General features: G+C 40.1%; 1 protein-coding gene and 1 long non-coding RNA gene across 5 annotated transcripts in view; one reads left to right on the top strand and one right to left on the bottom strand.

The window, feature by feature from the left end:
* The window catches only part of LOC117312667 (uncharacterized), a 51,636-nt gene extending 46,415 nt beyond the window's left edge, over positions 1–5,221 (bottom strand). For all 3 annotated transcript variants that reach the window (XR_004527097.2, XR_012332662.1, XR_012332663.1), the window contains exon 1: positions 4,903–5,221. This is a non-coding gene — a long non-coding RNA (uncharacterized lncRNA). The remainder of the gene's footprint in view (positions 1–4,902) is intronic.
* Positions 1–15,664, top strand: part of NR6A1 (nuclear receptor subfamily 6 group A member 1) — a 206,960-nt gene that overhangs the window by 81,004 nt on the left and 110,292 nt on the right. The window lies entirely within an intron of this gene.

Here is a 15,664-nt window from a genome sequence, read left to right as displayed (position 1 = left end):
TAGCCATGGTTATCTCAGTTAATAGCTTATCAGCTCCAAGAGGGCAGCTTCTGTATCTATTTTGTTCATCATTCAACCTGGGTCTAGCACTGTGCTTGATAAATATTTGAATACCCTCTTGCAAATCGAAATTGCTGTCTGTCATTTAGCCTCCAGTATAGATATGTTTTTTGGATCACCACTGGTAACACTTGGAAGTGACTTTGTTAAAAATCGCCTAGCTAGATAGTGGCAGAGCTAAAATTTCATGTCATATCTAATCCAGCCAGTTTCTGGGATTATGAACCTACCTTTTCAGATTTTACACTGTACCACATTATCTCCCCTATAATGTTGTTCTGCTGTTTGCTTTGGAAAATCTCTTGCCTTTCGTACTCTGAAAAGATTTTGTGGCACGTTCAACATTTTTCAGTTATTTGGCATCATCATTAAGAAACACCTACTTTTTCTAGTTTCTGCTAGATTACTTTCAACTTTAAAATGAGTCTACAGATGTAGTGCAGATCTTGCCTAGGAATTCCTTCTATGGCTTTGGTTTTATTTTATTTAAAAAATTTTTTATTGGAGTATAGTTGATTTACAATGTTGTGTTAGTTTCAAGTGTATGGCTTTGATTTTAAAAGACATGAATTTTCTTTCCCATACCTGCAGGAGGCTATTTTAATTTCTTAGTCATAGGCAATATTAGAATTTTCATGTTTCTGTTTTAATCACCAAGAAGAATTAGTAGAAAGCTTATTCCAAAAAAGTCTCCAGGAAATATTATTTCTTAATTTAAGAAAAGGATTCTTATATATGTAATAGCATTAAATTAGTATCAGTATTAAATACACCTCATGATATTAAAATCTGATATTCCACCTCACTTTTCAAATGATAATTTTCCTGTATTCATTCAATCAGTTCATCTAATATTTCTAAGACTTTGTGAGATTCTTTGTGCAGTGTTGACAGCTTTCATCTTCATGTTTGTTTTAATTAAAATTTAAACAGAGAATGGCCTGTACTATAAAGCAGCCTGGAACCCTTCTATTTCCATTCTCTGTGTTTGGGAAGAGTCTCAGACAATGAATTGAACCTCAAGCCCTTAACTGTGTTTTTACAGAATCGACATTTCCAGGGTGTTTTCCAATGTGCCAGGAGCAGTTCAAGATCTTTTATATATATGATCCTTGAACCTTAAAACGACTGTCAGGAAGGCATTAATATTCGTGGTTTATACATGAGAAGTCTGAGACAAAGAGAGGAAGTGACTTATTCAGGATCACATAGTAAATAAGTGGCAGAACCAGGATTCCAACCCATGTGCACTTGACCCTAAGACCCAGTTTCTTGCATCTAGCAGGCATAGGATGGGTTGAGAATGCATCCAAATTGAAGGACCTCATATTCATGTTTATCATGTCTGATTATTTGATGGTAGATTTGGAGGTTAAGACATGTAGTCATAACACTAAATGCCATTCTGGAACATTTTAATTACTCTGGCCACTGCTACCTGTCTGCTGCTACCGTCTTAATATTCTTCATAACCTTTATTATAGACCAAGGAAAAAAATGAAACCTTTGTTTTCAAAATGCTTTTTTAGACATCTCTCAAGTATCATAGTGCTAGCTACCTTGTCTTGTCGTATTTTTTGCTTAGAGATCACTTTCTTTCATGTCTAGCTGGATGTGCAGTTGAAAACAGGTGTTCTGGATATAAATATGGTCTAGATCAATACTGTCCAATAGAACTTCCTGCAGTTGGAAATGTCCAGTTTCTGCATTGTCCAGTATAATAGCCACTAGTTACGTGGGGCTGTTTAGTGCTTGAAATGTAGCTAGTGCAACTGTGGAACTGAATTTTAAATTTTATTTAATTTTGACTAAATTCAAATAAAAATAGCCACATGTGATTATAGCACAGTTTGAGGTAGTAATTGATTCTTGTGTTTGATGAGTAATGATAGAATTTGAGGAAATCCAATAATTAGTAGTTTAAAAGTTGCTGATTGGTTTTCCAGCAACATAAACTTTGGCATGTGTTTATCCTTAAAGGCATAGGACCAAATAGAATAGAACAGTTCATATTTCTAAAGCACTGTTTGATTATTCATGATCTCATTTGATGAGTATTTCAGGTATGATATCATTTTGGACTTGTGTTTGCTAATGGATCACAGTAGAACAAAACCATTTACAACTTTCTTGTGCAGGGGCTACTCCTGTTGAAATGGACACCATTCTGGCCCCTTGATGCTCAGGTTGAGGCTTGAGGGCCTGGACAGGAACCCATGAACTGTTTTCCACTGCTCATTGAGATTGGAGAATTATCCCTCTCCCCTCACCTAGAATGTCCATTAATTTCATTTTTTATATCTAAAGAGAGGGAAGTAGAGACAGTTTCTAAATTTAGCCAGGGAGCTATAATAATTTGATAACCAACAAAAGAAAATATAGTTTTCCTTTCTAATATTTCAAAATAAATCCTCAGGGCTTTGATTTTAGTTCTTTGTTTTGGAAAATACAACCCAGAACTCAGAAATGTTCTGTGTAAGATGAGTTTTTAAATTGATATATGTCTTCTGAAGAAACTTTTGATGGAATTAAATAGTAGATTTCATATGATATTTTGAAGAAAAATTCATTTCCCTGGAGTCTTGATAGATTTGGTTTCATTTTGATTGTCTGGCCTTATGAAATAATTTGTAAAATATATTAATTTTATTATGTGTTACTAAGTAGCATATTTTTCTCTGTCATTTTAGTTGTAAAATGCTCCTCTCCTTTCTATCAGAGCTCACAACTAATCGACTCTGGGTGCTTTTGATTTTTCTGACTATGCCAAGGCATTGAATGAAGTTCACTGTAGTGAGAAAAGAGAGCACATGGAACTCGTGACTTTATGTACTCCAACAATAGAGCTTTTATGACATTGGAGGTGGTTAAAAACGCTAGAAGTAGCTCTTAAACATGGCATCGCTGTGTTGCCTTTTTTTTTTTTTTTTTTTGTATTCTTAGAGCTGCCAGGAGTGCATCGGGCCTGTAATTTCCTGTTCTCTGAATCCCCCATCTTTTTGCAGCTCCAAGCTTTGTGTCCCACAGCCTGTGACTCTGTGCTAACAAATCGCTATTGTCCAGTGGGGCGAATGGTGGCTGGAACTAAAGAATTGCTGTCTGGTTTCTATTCAAATCCAGGTAGTGAGATATATGAATGGACTTTTCGAATCGTCATGTGAATAACGTCTGCTCGGCATGAAGGCTCAGAGCCACACTAGGAAAGATTAACTCCTGGGCTGACCACTAACATCTTTTGTAGTAGGAGGTAGAAACATTCCCAAGTATCATTTTATTCACACTTAATTTTCCATTTCATCTTCCAAAAGTAGAGTTAGCCGTTGAACTATTTGGCTACTTTTCTCTTAAGTTTAAGTGTTTCTGTTGATAATATGGAAGTTTGGGAAAATGCTAAGTTGTTTTTCTCTTAGAACACTTTTTTTCTGTCAAAAGTTTTCTACCTTACATTTATAATGGCATAAAGTTATCTTTATAGCATACATGCAAAAATGAGAGAGAGGGAGCTGCTTTTTCCAAGAAACCAACCCTTTAAAATACTTTCCAACCATTGAAGGGAAAAATCTCCTTTTTTTCAGAGCATTCTACTTATTTGCATTTTTTCCTCCCAAAGCACAAATTTATAAAGAGAAAATAGAAACAACTTCAAATGCGATGTATTAACCAAACAAACAAGCCTCCTTCAAATTAGGAACCAACTTAAGCATTTGTAAGTAGAGCAGAATCAGGATTTTAAAAATTAGATTTGGAAGCTTGACTATAATTCATAATTTCATTATCCTTGGAAAATTGTTATATTATCTTTCTCCTGTATGCCTGAAAAAATGTCCACAGGCTTAAAAAGGGCCATGCTTTTTACATTCCTTCCATATTGCAGGTACTGTGCAACGGGAGAGCCTTTTATGTTTCTTTTTGTCTTAAACTCAGACAGCTTTGTAAGCAGTAGTGTGTAGATTACAAGAGTTAGACAAAAGCAGGCGCGACTGAGAAGAGTTGAGGGGGGGGAGAGCTTGGGGCACTTCCTGTCACTCAACACATTCCAGATCACTAAAAAATTTCCACACCCTCTGCATTCCCTCTTGCCCACCCCAGATCCCAGTATTTTCTGATTACATATGTTGTGGTATTTATCACACTCCTCGCTATCACTGGGCTCTGGCAAGACTGCTTCAGAGGAGATGCATTCCTTTAGATTGCACAAAGCATAGCTGGGAAAATGGCTGGCAGTTTCAGAATCTAGTCACGATCGCACGCATGAGCACCTCACACATCCATGCCCCTTTCCCCCCTCTCCCGCCCCTGCAGCTGGCTGACCTGTCTCACCCACTGCTGGCCTATGGAACGGCCAGGACTGTCTGGTTTTGGCTCATGCCTTTGTCCATGTCTGGCTTAGTTCCTCTGTCTACGCTTGCCTCTACCCCCACCGCCCCAGGCAGCACAAGTGTTTGGCTACACAAAACTACAGATAGAAAAAAGGTGGTAAAAACTTCAAACTTTGCTAGATTCTCCAACAGTTTATTCTTTTGTTTATTCACTTTCTCTCTTCTTTAATACTTCGTTTTAAGAAAACAAATACAAAATTAATTATCTAAAGGCAAAGAATGCAAAGCAACCTTTGTGTTCCTTATAATAACTGACTTCATAACTCTCTCCAGCTGCGTTATGGGGTGTGTATAAAAAGCTTCTGTTCTGAGAACAAAGGAGCACGTGCAGAAATGAGACTAAAAAATCCACTGACAGTATTTCACCACACAAATTACTTAAAAGATTTTAGTCAAGCCTCTCAACAGATTCAATGTTAAAATGGTTTTTAGTTTAAAAAAAAAAAAAATTGAAAGTGCTTACCCAGTAAAAGAACCGAAGTAGTCCTGAACTGTTACGTAAGACTTTTTACAGTTGGATCTTTGTCAAAAGGGGGTGGGGGTGATGGGAGAAAGCAGCAACAACAATCAAAAAAGTTCGAGCTGCTGTGGCTTAGAGGACAACTTCTCTGTTTCCAGATAGGATTCTTGCTGTAGAAATGGAACTCCCAGCCAGCACAGCATCCTGTCCCGGTAGAGAAATGAGTTTGTCAGTAAAAAAAAAAATTAGATACTGGAACCCAGACTAGATGAGGTACTGAACCGCGCCAGATTTCCTTGCAGCCCTGTCTGCTCAGCTCGCATTGAACTATATATGACCCAGATGATGGACAGAAGCACATTCAGTCATGTGCACACTGGAAGAAAGCGGATTTGCTGGTCCCTGGCAGTGCAGGGGTTTGTCTTCTGATTGGGCTGTGCCCTGATCAGTGAAATGTGAAGCCCTCACCATTCAGAGGCCGTAATTCAGGACTGGCAGTTTGAGTGTCTGGCTGCCTCTAGTCACTGAGAGAGACTTTGAAGGTGTTGCTTTTGTTTGGTGGCATTACCCACTCAGAGGTTACTTACACCTATGTACTAGTATTAGGAACAATGCTAGCCTTCCTGAAATGCAAGAAGGAAGCCGACTTTTCCTGAATTCTGTCATCTTATTGTTGATGAACTTTGCTCTAACTTAACCCAATTATTTGATTTGAGAATTTTTGTGACCTTAACCAAGGTCCATGTCCAGACCACACCCTGGCCGTGATTTTATGGGTTTGATAAGGTAAAAATAAAGGTGACATTTGACTTTGAAGCTTCCTAGATGATACAAATTGCTCTTAATGAAAATTGGATGGATGGACAGCAGAGAAGTTAACTTTTGGATTTTGGAGTCTTTGAATGTCCTAGGAAGAAACTTTATCTCTTATCGCCTTTGTGAAGCCGTCACTCTTATCCTAGTCCTTAGTCACATAGGGGACTGCTGGGACGAAGCTACCAAAGTATAGGATCCCACTGAACTGTGACATAGGCTTTATGCAAGATAGGCACGGTCTACTCTCTCTAGTCTGTCTGAACTAGGGTCCTTGGGATTATTTCCTGTCTTTCTGGGCCACTAGGAAATGAGGCCATTATTTGGACTGTCGGTTGTGACATTTTTGTTTAGTATATGAAAGTTGCTTTGTTTAATGCAAATTAACACTATTTTTTAAAAATTTGAAGCAATAAAGGAATTAGCTTATATAATCCTAAACTGGTGTTTAGACATATAAATACTGTTTTATTTTCTGCCTCTCTTACACTTGTGGAAATAAATCCATGGTCAGTGTATAGCGTCTGTCTGTTTTGCTGTAAATTCTGGGTTTGGATGTTTAAGTATTTGTAATTTCTTAGATGTTACACAGCATCCTATATATGGGGACTGCCCAGGAATTTTTCTCTTGTCTTAACCTGGAGAAGCTGGGTTGATATGCTATGGGATATAACAATGATCAAAGTCAGAAAAGAAGGGATGCACACCCTCTCTTTCTGTAAACTACAGAACAATCATTCCTTTTTTTCTTTAAGTTGTGGTAAAATATACGTACAGTAAAATTTACCATTTTAACGTCTGTAGTCTGTAGCATTAGGTACATTCACATTGTTGTATCATCATCCCCACCACCTATCTCCAGAATATTTTTATTTCCCCAAACTGAAACTCTGTACCTAACATTAACTTCTTATTCCTTCCTCCCCCAGCCCCTGGCAACCACCATTCTTTCTGTCTCTATGAATTTGACTGTTCAAGATACCTCATAAAAGTAGAATCATACAGTACTTGTCTTTTTGTGACTGGGTTACTTCACTTAGCTTAATGTCCTCTAGGGTCATTCATGTTGTAGCATGTGTCAAAATTTCCTTCCTTTTTAGGTTGAATAATATTCCGTTCCGTTGTACGTATAGACCGCATTTTGTTTATCCTTTCATCTGTCGATGGACACTTAGTTGCTCCCACCTTTTGGCTCTTAAGACAATTATTCTTGACCATTCTTCTTGTAATCTTGTGAGGGCTTCTTTACAGAGCTGTCTGACCCATCTTAAAAGCTATTCCATTTTATCAGTTAGAAGGGTTTTGGTATGCCTTTTTACTTTAGAGATTAACTAGGCCCTAATATCAGATTTGCTAGAGAAGGGCAGATTCTTTTCAGCCTTCTTGGATGAGACTTAAAACATAATTCTCTCTATTTATTTTTTATGGGTTTATCTTTTCCTATTACACTGTGAGCTCTTCCTGGGCAGGGACTGTAGTAAATTCCTTTTGAATTGTGCCTGTGCCTCTTGTTTAGGAAGTAGACATCAATAAAAATTAGTTGGAAAAAAATGTGAATTAATGAATAATAATAGAATAATAGCTAATTTTGTTGGATTTTTATTATAGGCAAGACACTGTGACAGATGTTTTATTTACATTATTTAACTTTCAAAACAGCTCTGAGGTAAGTATTGTTATCTTCATTTAATAGATAACTTGTTCAGGACCTCATAGCATGTAAAAGATAAAACTGAGATTTGAACCCTTGTCTCTTTTGGCTCCAGAGCCATTATGCAAACTCCATAGTGAGGTGATGATCAGTGGGTTTGGAAGCAGGAGATTAAGGCTAAGCATTGATTCCAAATCAGATATTCTTTCATTAGGCATCAGGAGCTAGAGCCCTGTGATAGAGATGGTTCATGAGTGGATACTCAGAGGAAAGCTTTGCCCATTATAGATCTTTAGCTGAACAACCCCTTGTTGAACTCAGTTCACAGATATTCCTGTGTATGTAAATTCTCTTAGGTTATTTTGAAAGTGCAGTTAAGTGAATGCACTAGAACAAATGAATCGATGTTGCTCATACATATATGAATGATACTGTTCTAGGTGCTAGGGTGAGTCAAGAATAAACCAGAACAGATTCTTATGGATCTTGCATGCTAGTGAGGAGACAGAAAAATAAGTTTACAAAGTAATATAACGTAAAACAGGAAACCATGCTATGAGGAAAATAAAATAGGGTAATGTGATGACGGACAATGCCTTGGGGGTAGATTTGGATGAGGGACTCCTTAAATGAGGAAATACCCAGGAATGCTTCTCTGAGGAAGTAAAATATACAAGCTGAGAGCCAAACGATGACAAGAAGAATCCTAGAGGATAAAGAGCTAAAAGAAGTGTGATCTGAGCAATGAGAACGAGATGTAAGAGCTCTAAGATAGGATTGAGTTTGGTGTGTTTGAGGAGCAGAAAGAGTAGCATGGCTAAAGTGGAGTGAATGCAGGTAGGAGATAATGTTGGAGAGGTAGGGTGGGATCCTATCATGTAGGGCCTTGTGAGCTGTGATAAGAAATTTAGATTTTTCCCCAAAGGTAGGAGATTGGAAGGTTTTAAGCATAAGAGTCCTCCTGACACTACCTTTTTTTTTTTTTTTTAAATTAAATTAATTTATTTTGGGCTGCTCTGGGAGGCATGCAGGATCTTAGTTCCCGTGCCCCCTGCAGCGGAAGCACAGAGTCCTAACCACTGGACTCCTAGTGAATTCCCCTGACACTACCTTTAACTGGAGTCCTTCCCAAGCTGGAGACTTTGCCAAGGCTTTCGCATGTTAGTGGCCAGCTCTAGATGTCCTAGCAGAATGATACTTCTTTTACAAGAATGCTGGGGCAACCATTGGTTTCATTGCTCTTTCCACATCAAAGAGGGCTCGTTCAACAGGAGTCTTGTTGTTTTCACAACATCACTGTTGTGTGGATAGGGTTTTGTATGCTGGTTTTCTGTATTAATTTAGGCTAAAATTCAGTTCTTAATTAGACCTGATCTTTCTGTGTCAGTACTTTGAAGGACGTGTTCTTGGCAGTTGATGATGGCTGTTTCATTTATATGATATACTTAAGGGCATACTGATGGGAATCTGAAATTGACAAGTAAAGAGGAACTTTCCCAGTATTATTTTTATTTTTTGGCCGTGTCGGGTCTTAGTTGCGGCATGCACGGTATTGGTTGAGGTGCGTGGGCTCTTCACTGTGGCATGTGGGCTTCCTTCTATTTTCTCTCTCTAGTTGACGCCTGCCAGCTCAGTAGTTGTGGCCCACAGGCTTAGCTACCCTGTGGCATGTGGGATCTTAGTTCCCCAACCAGGGATTGAACCCACCTCCCCTGCGTTGGAAGGCGGATTCTTTACCACTGGACCACCAGGGAAGTCCGTTTGCCAGTATTCTTTTTTTTTTTTAAGATTATTTATGTATGTATGTATGTATGGCTGCGTCAGGTCTTAGTTGTGGCATGCGGGATCTTCGTTGAGGCATGCGAGATCTTCCGTTGGCAGTGTGCAGGCTCTTCTTTGTGGCGCACGGGCTTCTCTCTAGTTGTGGTATGCAGGTTTTCTCTTATCTAGTTGTGGTGCGCAGGCTCCAGGGTGCGTGGACTCTGTAGTTTGCGGTATTCAGGCTCTCTAGTTGAGGCGCACGAGCTCAGTAGTTGTGGCCTGCAGGCTTAGTTGCCCTGCGGCATGTGGGATCTTAGTTCCCTGACCAGGGATCAAACCCACGCCCCCTGCATTGTAAGGCGGATTCTTTACCACTGGACCACCAGGAAAGTCCCCCCTTCCCAGTATTCTTAAGTAAGGTTGTATTCAGGTATTCTGACTCTAGTAGGGCTAATTGCTAACATTTTTCCCATATTATTTGATTTTTTCAAATACTGTGAAAAATACCGAACATAACATTACACACCTGATAGTTTCATTTTATAGGTCAGTTGTGTTCAAATGGTTTTGACCATTATCCTCTGTAAGAAAGGTATTTTATATTGTAATCCATTATACACGTACTTGTATCTATGTATCAATATCTATATCTGAAACCATATTTTCATGGTATATAGTACTTGTCCTTATTACATGTAGTCATCTACATTTTTTTTTTTTACTTAAAAAATATTATTTACAAGCCACTAAATTGATTTTAAAACCCACTGAAGGGACAATCTGAACTTTGAAAAAACATAGGGGAGAAATCTGAGGCTCGGAGAGGTTATGACTTGTCATTTGTCACATAGCAAGGAAGTAGCAGAGCTGGGACTTAAACCATTGCTAATGATTCCAAAGCCCTTCCTTGTTACCACATTGTATAGCTTTTCTAGTGATTATAACCTTCAGTGAAACTGAACAAAAATGAAAACACCAAAAATGACCTTTAATAATGATTATATAAAATGTAAATTTTCAAAGCAGAGGCTGTAGGATGGGACAGAAATATTCTTCCCCTGATGATGTCCTCTGCCTTTTTCAAAGAGCTGTTGGCCACTTGGCGTTGTCTTCCATATCTTGGACAGCATGCAGTTGATATTACTCATTACTTGTACTGCGAACCAGCAGTTTCCCAAAGCACTTGTATCTCGTTACTCAGCCTACCCCTGAGCTAATCTTGGCTTCTTAAAATAATAGCTGTGTGATACCTAGCTGATGAGAGTGAGAATGTGGCCTCTCAAAAGCGAGCTGTTGCAGTGTAACTTGGAGTCAGTGCTCAGATACAAGACAGGAAATATATCTAGCATCTGAGTCCAGCCCTGCCGTTTTCTGACCTGGTTACGGTACTGGTTGAGTTAATTTTGCTGAAAGGAGAAACCATGTCCTCCTCTCCTGCTGGAGGATAAGGCTGTATCAAAGGGAAAGGGTAGGGAATTAATGCCTGTTGTTTACTATGAGCTAGCCATGCACTGTACTCTAGGCCAGGGGTCCCTAACCCTCGGTCCACGGCCCATTAGGAACCAGGCTGCACAGCAGGAGGTGAGTGGCGGGCAAGCAAGCAAAGCTTCATCTGCCGCTGCCCATCACTCCCCATTGGTCGCATTACCGCCTGAACCATTTCCTCACCCACACCCCCACCCCGGTCCGTGGAATAATTGTCTTCCAGGAAACTGGTCCCTGGTGCCAAAAAGGTTGGGGACTGCTGCTCTACCCACCCCACCCCCGCCTTTTAATCTAATTTAATTTAATTTATTTTTTGGCTGTGTTGAGTCTTTGTTGCTGCATGCAGGCTTTTCTTCAGTTACAGCAGCAGGGGCTGCTGTTGTTGCAGTGCGTAGGCCTCTTATTGCGGTGGCTTCTCTTGTTGCGGAGCATGGGCTCTAGGCATGTGGGCTTCAGTAGTTGTGGCACATGGGCTTCAGTAGTTGTGGTGCTCGGGCTCTAGAGCACAGGCTCAGTAGTTGTGGCACATGGGCTTCAGTAGTTGTGGTGCTCGGGCTCTAGAGCAGGCTCGGTAGTTGTGGTGCATGGGCTTAGTTGCTCCGCGACATGTGGGATCTTCCTGGACCAGGGCTCGAACCCCTGTACCCTGCATTGGCAGGCAGACTCTTAACCACTGTGCCACCAGGGAAGCCCTCTAGGCCCTTTTGACATAGGTTTTAGTTTAATTCTCATGACAGTTCTGTGAGGGGAAAGTTATTATCCCTATTGTTTTCATTTATTATTTTTATTTCTTAAAATTAGGATACAGAACAATCAGGACACAGAACAGTTACAGTGCCCCCAAAAACTATTTTGTGTATTATCCTTATTTTACAGAAAAGAAACATTGAGGCTCAGACAAAAGAAATGATTCTTAAACAATCACAAAGTCAGGTAGTGGCTGAGGTTGGGATAGAAGCTACACTATACCTACCTTTAAAAATTGTACCTTCACCTCAGAGCCGAATTGGAGCTCTAAGTTAATGAGACTGTGTAGAAGGGGACATTCCTAGGCTTTAAGAATAAAGGGTTATGTCAGAGGATTGAAACCTTTGAAAACCCAACACTGTGGAAATAGAGCTGCTTTCTTATTCCTGTGTAGTGTGGGGTTTGTTTAGGATACCTCCGACACTTGTTTTTGTTTTTTTTTTTTTTTGGCTGCGTTGGGTCTTCGTTGCTGTTCGTGGGCTTTCTCTAGTTGCGGTGAGTGGGAGCTCCTCTTCGTGGCAGTGCACAGGCTTCTCGTTGCAGTGGCTTCTCTTGTTGCAGAGCACAGGCTCTAGGTGTGCGGGCTTCAGTAATTGCAGCACTCGGGCTAGTTGCAGCACGTGGGGTCAGTAGTTGTGGCTCAAGGGCTCTGGAGCGCAGGCTTAGTAGCAGTGGCACACGGGCTTAGTTGCTCCGCGGCATGTGGGATCCTCCCGGCGCAGGGATCAAACCCATGTCTCCTGCATTGGCAGGCAGATTCTCAGCCACTGCACCACAGGGGAAGTCCCACCTCCAACACTTTTTTAATCAGTACAGATTTATGTTTTTAGTCTTTATGCAGTTGCTTTTCAGTGAAAAACAGGAGTTTAATCTTCTGCTAGCTTCCTTTCTTAACCTGCTGGGTTTTGTTTTTGTTTTTCCTTTTTTTCTTCTGCCATGACATAGACATAGGTTTTTTTCTCTTTTGAGCTTGAACTGGGTTGGCTCTCCAAAGCTTCTGGACCTCCTTGTTTCTTGGGTAGGCAAAACTAGTCAGGTGCCCCAGTGTCTGCTAGGGAAAAGGGTAAAATCACGTGGGTAGGATTGGGTCGAAGGCATGGGTCATAAAACATTACTCCTGTGGCTGCCAAGAAAATGCTCATTTTTTTGTGAAGAGACTGGTCCAATGTTAGTCATTTGATTATATAATTAAAGCAGGGATTTTGGATAATTTCTTTAGATACATGATAAGGCCTACATTTTCTCCCCCATTTTGTCTTCTCATGGATCACATCAAGGGTAAAGATGGGACTTTGCAAAACTGTTATGCAAAACTGTTACTTTGAATTCTTAATAACATCCTTACTAAGTTGGCATTGTCATTTCCTCCTTTATACAAATGAGGAAAACTGAGGTACAGAGAGGTTAAGTACTAGCTTCTTCAAGATTCCTAAGACAGAGCCAGTAATCTAACTCAGGTTTTTTGTGGGGTTTTGTTTTGTTTTGTTTTTGGTGTGTATGGATTTTGTTTTTGTTTTGGTGTGGCTCCAAAGCTGTCTCTTTGTATTACCTATTTGCTGTCTTCACTAACGCACTTCCAGTGCCTCTCAAGGGCATTGCCAGTGTTCAGAGAATGGTGGTGGTGTTTATACCCCTTTTTTCCCTTTAAAGTATCAAATCATTCTTGAGCATTTTAACTTAAAAAAGAGATTCAGTTCAGAGTTGTGTTATGGTGACTTCAACATCATTTAAAAATTCAGGGCATCAAAATCTTCAGGAGCTGATTGTAACATTGAGGAACTTAGGGCTGTTGAGATTTGGAATATCCACTGATCCAGAGCCACATGGTTACTGGGCTGAAGGTGATAGGGCAAAAAGGTACTTGGCTATGGGCTGAGCCCACGTGGGGTCAGACTGTGTCACAGGAAGAAGCCAGAGCTGAATTCCAAGTCACAGAGGGCTGAATCTAGACAGGTACCAGCACTCCCAAGGGATATGGTTCAGATGCAGGCCATTGGTGGCCAGTGTTTTGGCCTGACTTACCATTTGTAATTACTACTAGGCCTCTCCAAGCAGGTTTATTAACTTTTATTATTATTTTTTAAATAGTTATTTATTTATTTGGCTGCGCTGGGTCTTAGTTGTGGCATGTGGGATCTAGCTCCCTGACCAGGGATTGAACCCAGGCCCCCTGCATTGGGAACGCAGTCTTAGCCACTGGACCACCAGGGAAGTCCCTATTAACCTTTTAAATATGTAGAGAGGTCATGTTCAGGAGATACCTGCCACTGAAATTACACACTTTCTAGAAGTTTACATGGTCACCATTCCCATTAGAGTCATAAGTGCCCACTGACAAAACATGGCAGGGATTAATTCACTTAAGCAGTTTTAAGGGAGCCTTTTTTAACTTCAAAAATTGTGAATATATGGTTTTCTTCTTTGTAAAAATTGTACCGCCGTTTTTTCTCCAGGCTTCTAAAGGCAATAGCTATTAATACTTGAAAAGTTAGAAAATTAGTGTTTTTTCTTTCATATGTATTTTATTTAACTAATAAACTTTATTTTTGGAGCAGCTTTAGGTTTACCCCCAAATTGAGTGGAAAGTACAGAGAGTTCCAATATACTCCCTGTTCCCAACGTGCATGACGCCCGACCAACTATCAACATCCATTACCAGAGTGATGCATTTGTTACAGTTGATAAACCTACACTGACACATCATTGTCACCCCAAATCCATAGTTTCTATTTTATTTATTTATTTATTTATTTATTTATTTATTTATTTATAAAATGACCATTGCTGGTTTCAGCCACTGCTCTTTTAAAAAATATATTTATTTATTTATTCATGCATGCATGCATACATTCATGAATGTATGTAGCACCGGGGGGTCTTTGTTGCGGCGCGCAGGATCTCTGTTGCAGCGCACAGGATCTCCATTGCAGCCTTTGGACTCTTGGTTGCGGCATGTGGACTTCTTAGTTGTAGCATGTGGACTCTTAGTTGCGGCATGCATGTGGGATCTAGTTCCCCGACCAGGGATCTAACCCAGGCCCTCTGCATTGGGAGTGCGGAGTCTTACCCACTGGACCACCAGGGAAGTCCTCATAGTTTAGATTTCACTCTTGGTATTGTACCTTCTGTGGATTTTGACAAATAGGTAATGATGTGTATTACCATTGCAGTATGTTACAGAATAGTTTCACTGCCCTAAAAATTCTCTGTGCTCTGCCTATTCATCCCTCTCTCCCTCCTTCCTAACCACTGGCAACTACTAATCTTTTTGCTGTCTCCATAGTTTTGCCTTTTCCAGATGTTATACAGTTGGAATCATATAGTATGTGGCCTTTTTAGAGTGGCTTCTTTCACTTAGTAATATGCATTTAAGTTTCCTCCATGTCTTTTCATAGCTTGATAGCTCATTTCTTTTTAGCACTGAATAACAATTCCTTTGTCTGGATGTACCACAGTTTATCCACTCACCTACCAAAGCGCATCTTAGCCACTTTCAAGTTTTGGTAGTTATGAGCTGCTATATATAAACATCTGTATGTAAATTTTTGTGTGGACATAAGTTTTCAGTTCATTTGGGTAAATACCAAGGGTGGTTACTGGATCATATGGTATGAGTATGTTTAGTTTGTATGCAACTGCCAAACTGTCTTCCAAGGTAGCATTTCTACCAGCAAGGAATGAGAATTCCGGTTGCTCTACATCATCCTCCCCAGCATATGATATTGTCTCTCTCTCTCTCTCTTTTTTTGGTGTGGGAGTCATTCTAACAGGTGTGTAGTGATATCTTGTCATATTAACTTGCACTCCCCTAATGACAGATGATGTTGAACATCTTATGCTTGCTTGCCATCTCTGTATCTTCTTTGGTGAGGTGTCTAGTAAGGTTTCTCACCTATTTTTTAATTTGGTTGTTCATTTTCTTATTGTTGAGGGTTTTTTCTTATTGTGGAGTTTTAAGAGTTTTCTTTTATAATTTTGGATAGCAGTCCTTTGTCAGATGTATCTTTTTTTTTTTTTTTTTTTTTTTGGCGGTACGTGGGCCTCTCACTGTTGTGGCCTCTCCTGTTGCGGAGCACAGGCTCCGGATGCACAGGCTAAGCGGCCATGGCTCACGGGCCCAGCCGCTCCACGGCATGTGGGATCTTCCCAGACTGGGGCACGAACCCGTGTCCCCTGCATCGGCAGGCGGACTCTCAACCACTGCGCCACCAGGGAAGCCCTCAGATGTGTCTTTTACCAATATTTTCTCGTAGTCTGGTCATCTCATTCTAATGACATTGTCTTTAGCAGACCAGAAATTTTTCATTT

This window comes from Tursiops truncatus, chromosome 6, assembly GCF_011762595.2.
Source record: "Tursiops truncatus isolate mTurTru1 chromosome 6, mTurTru1.mat.Y, whole genome shotgun sequence".
NCBI classification, from domain to species: Eukaryota; Metazoa; Chordata; class Mammalia; order Artiodactyla; family Delphinidae; genus Tursiops; species Tursiops truncatus.
The sequence above is the reverse complement of the archived record's forward strand: the minus strand, read 5'-3'. Positions and strand labels throughout refer to the sequence as shown.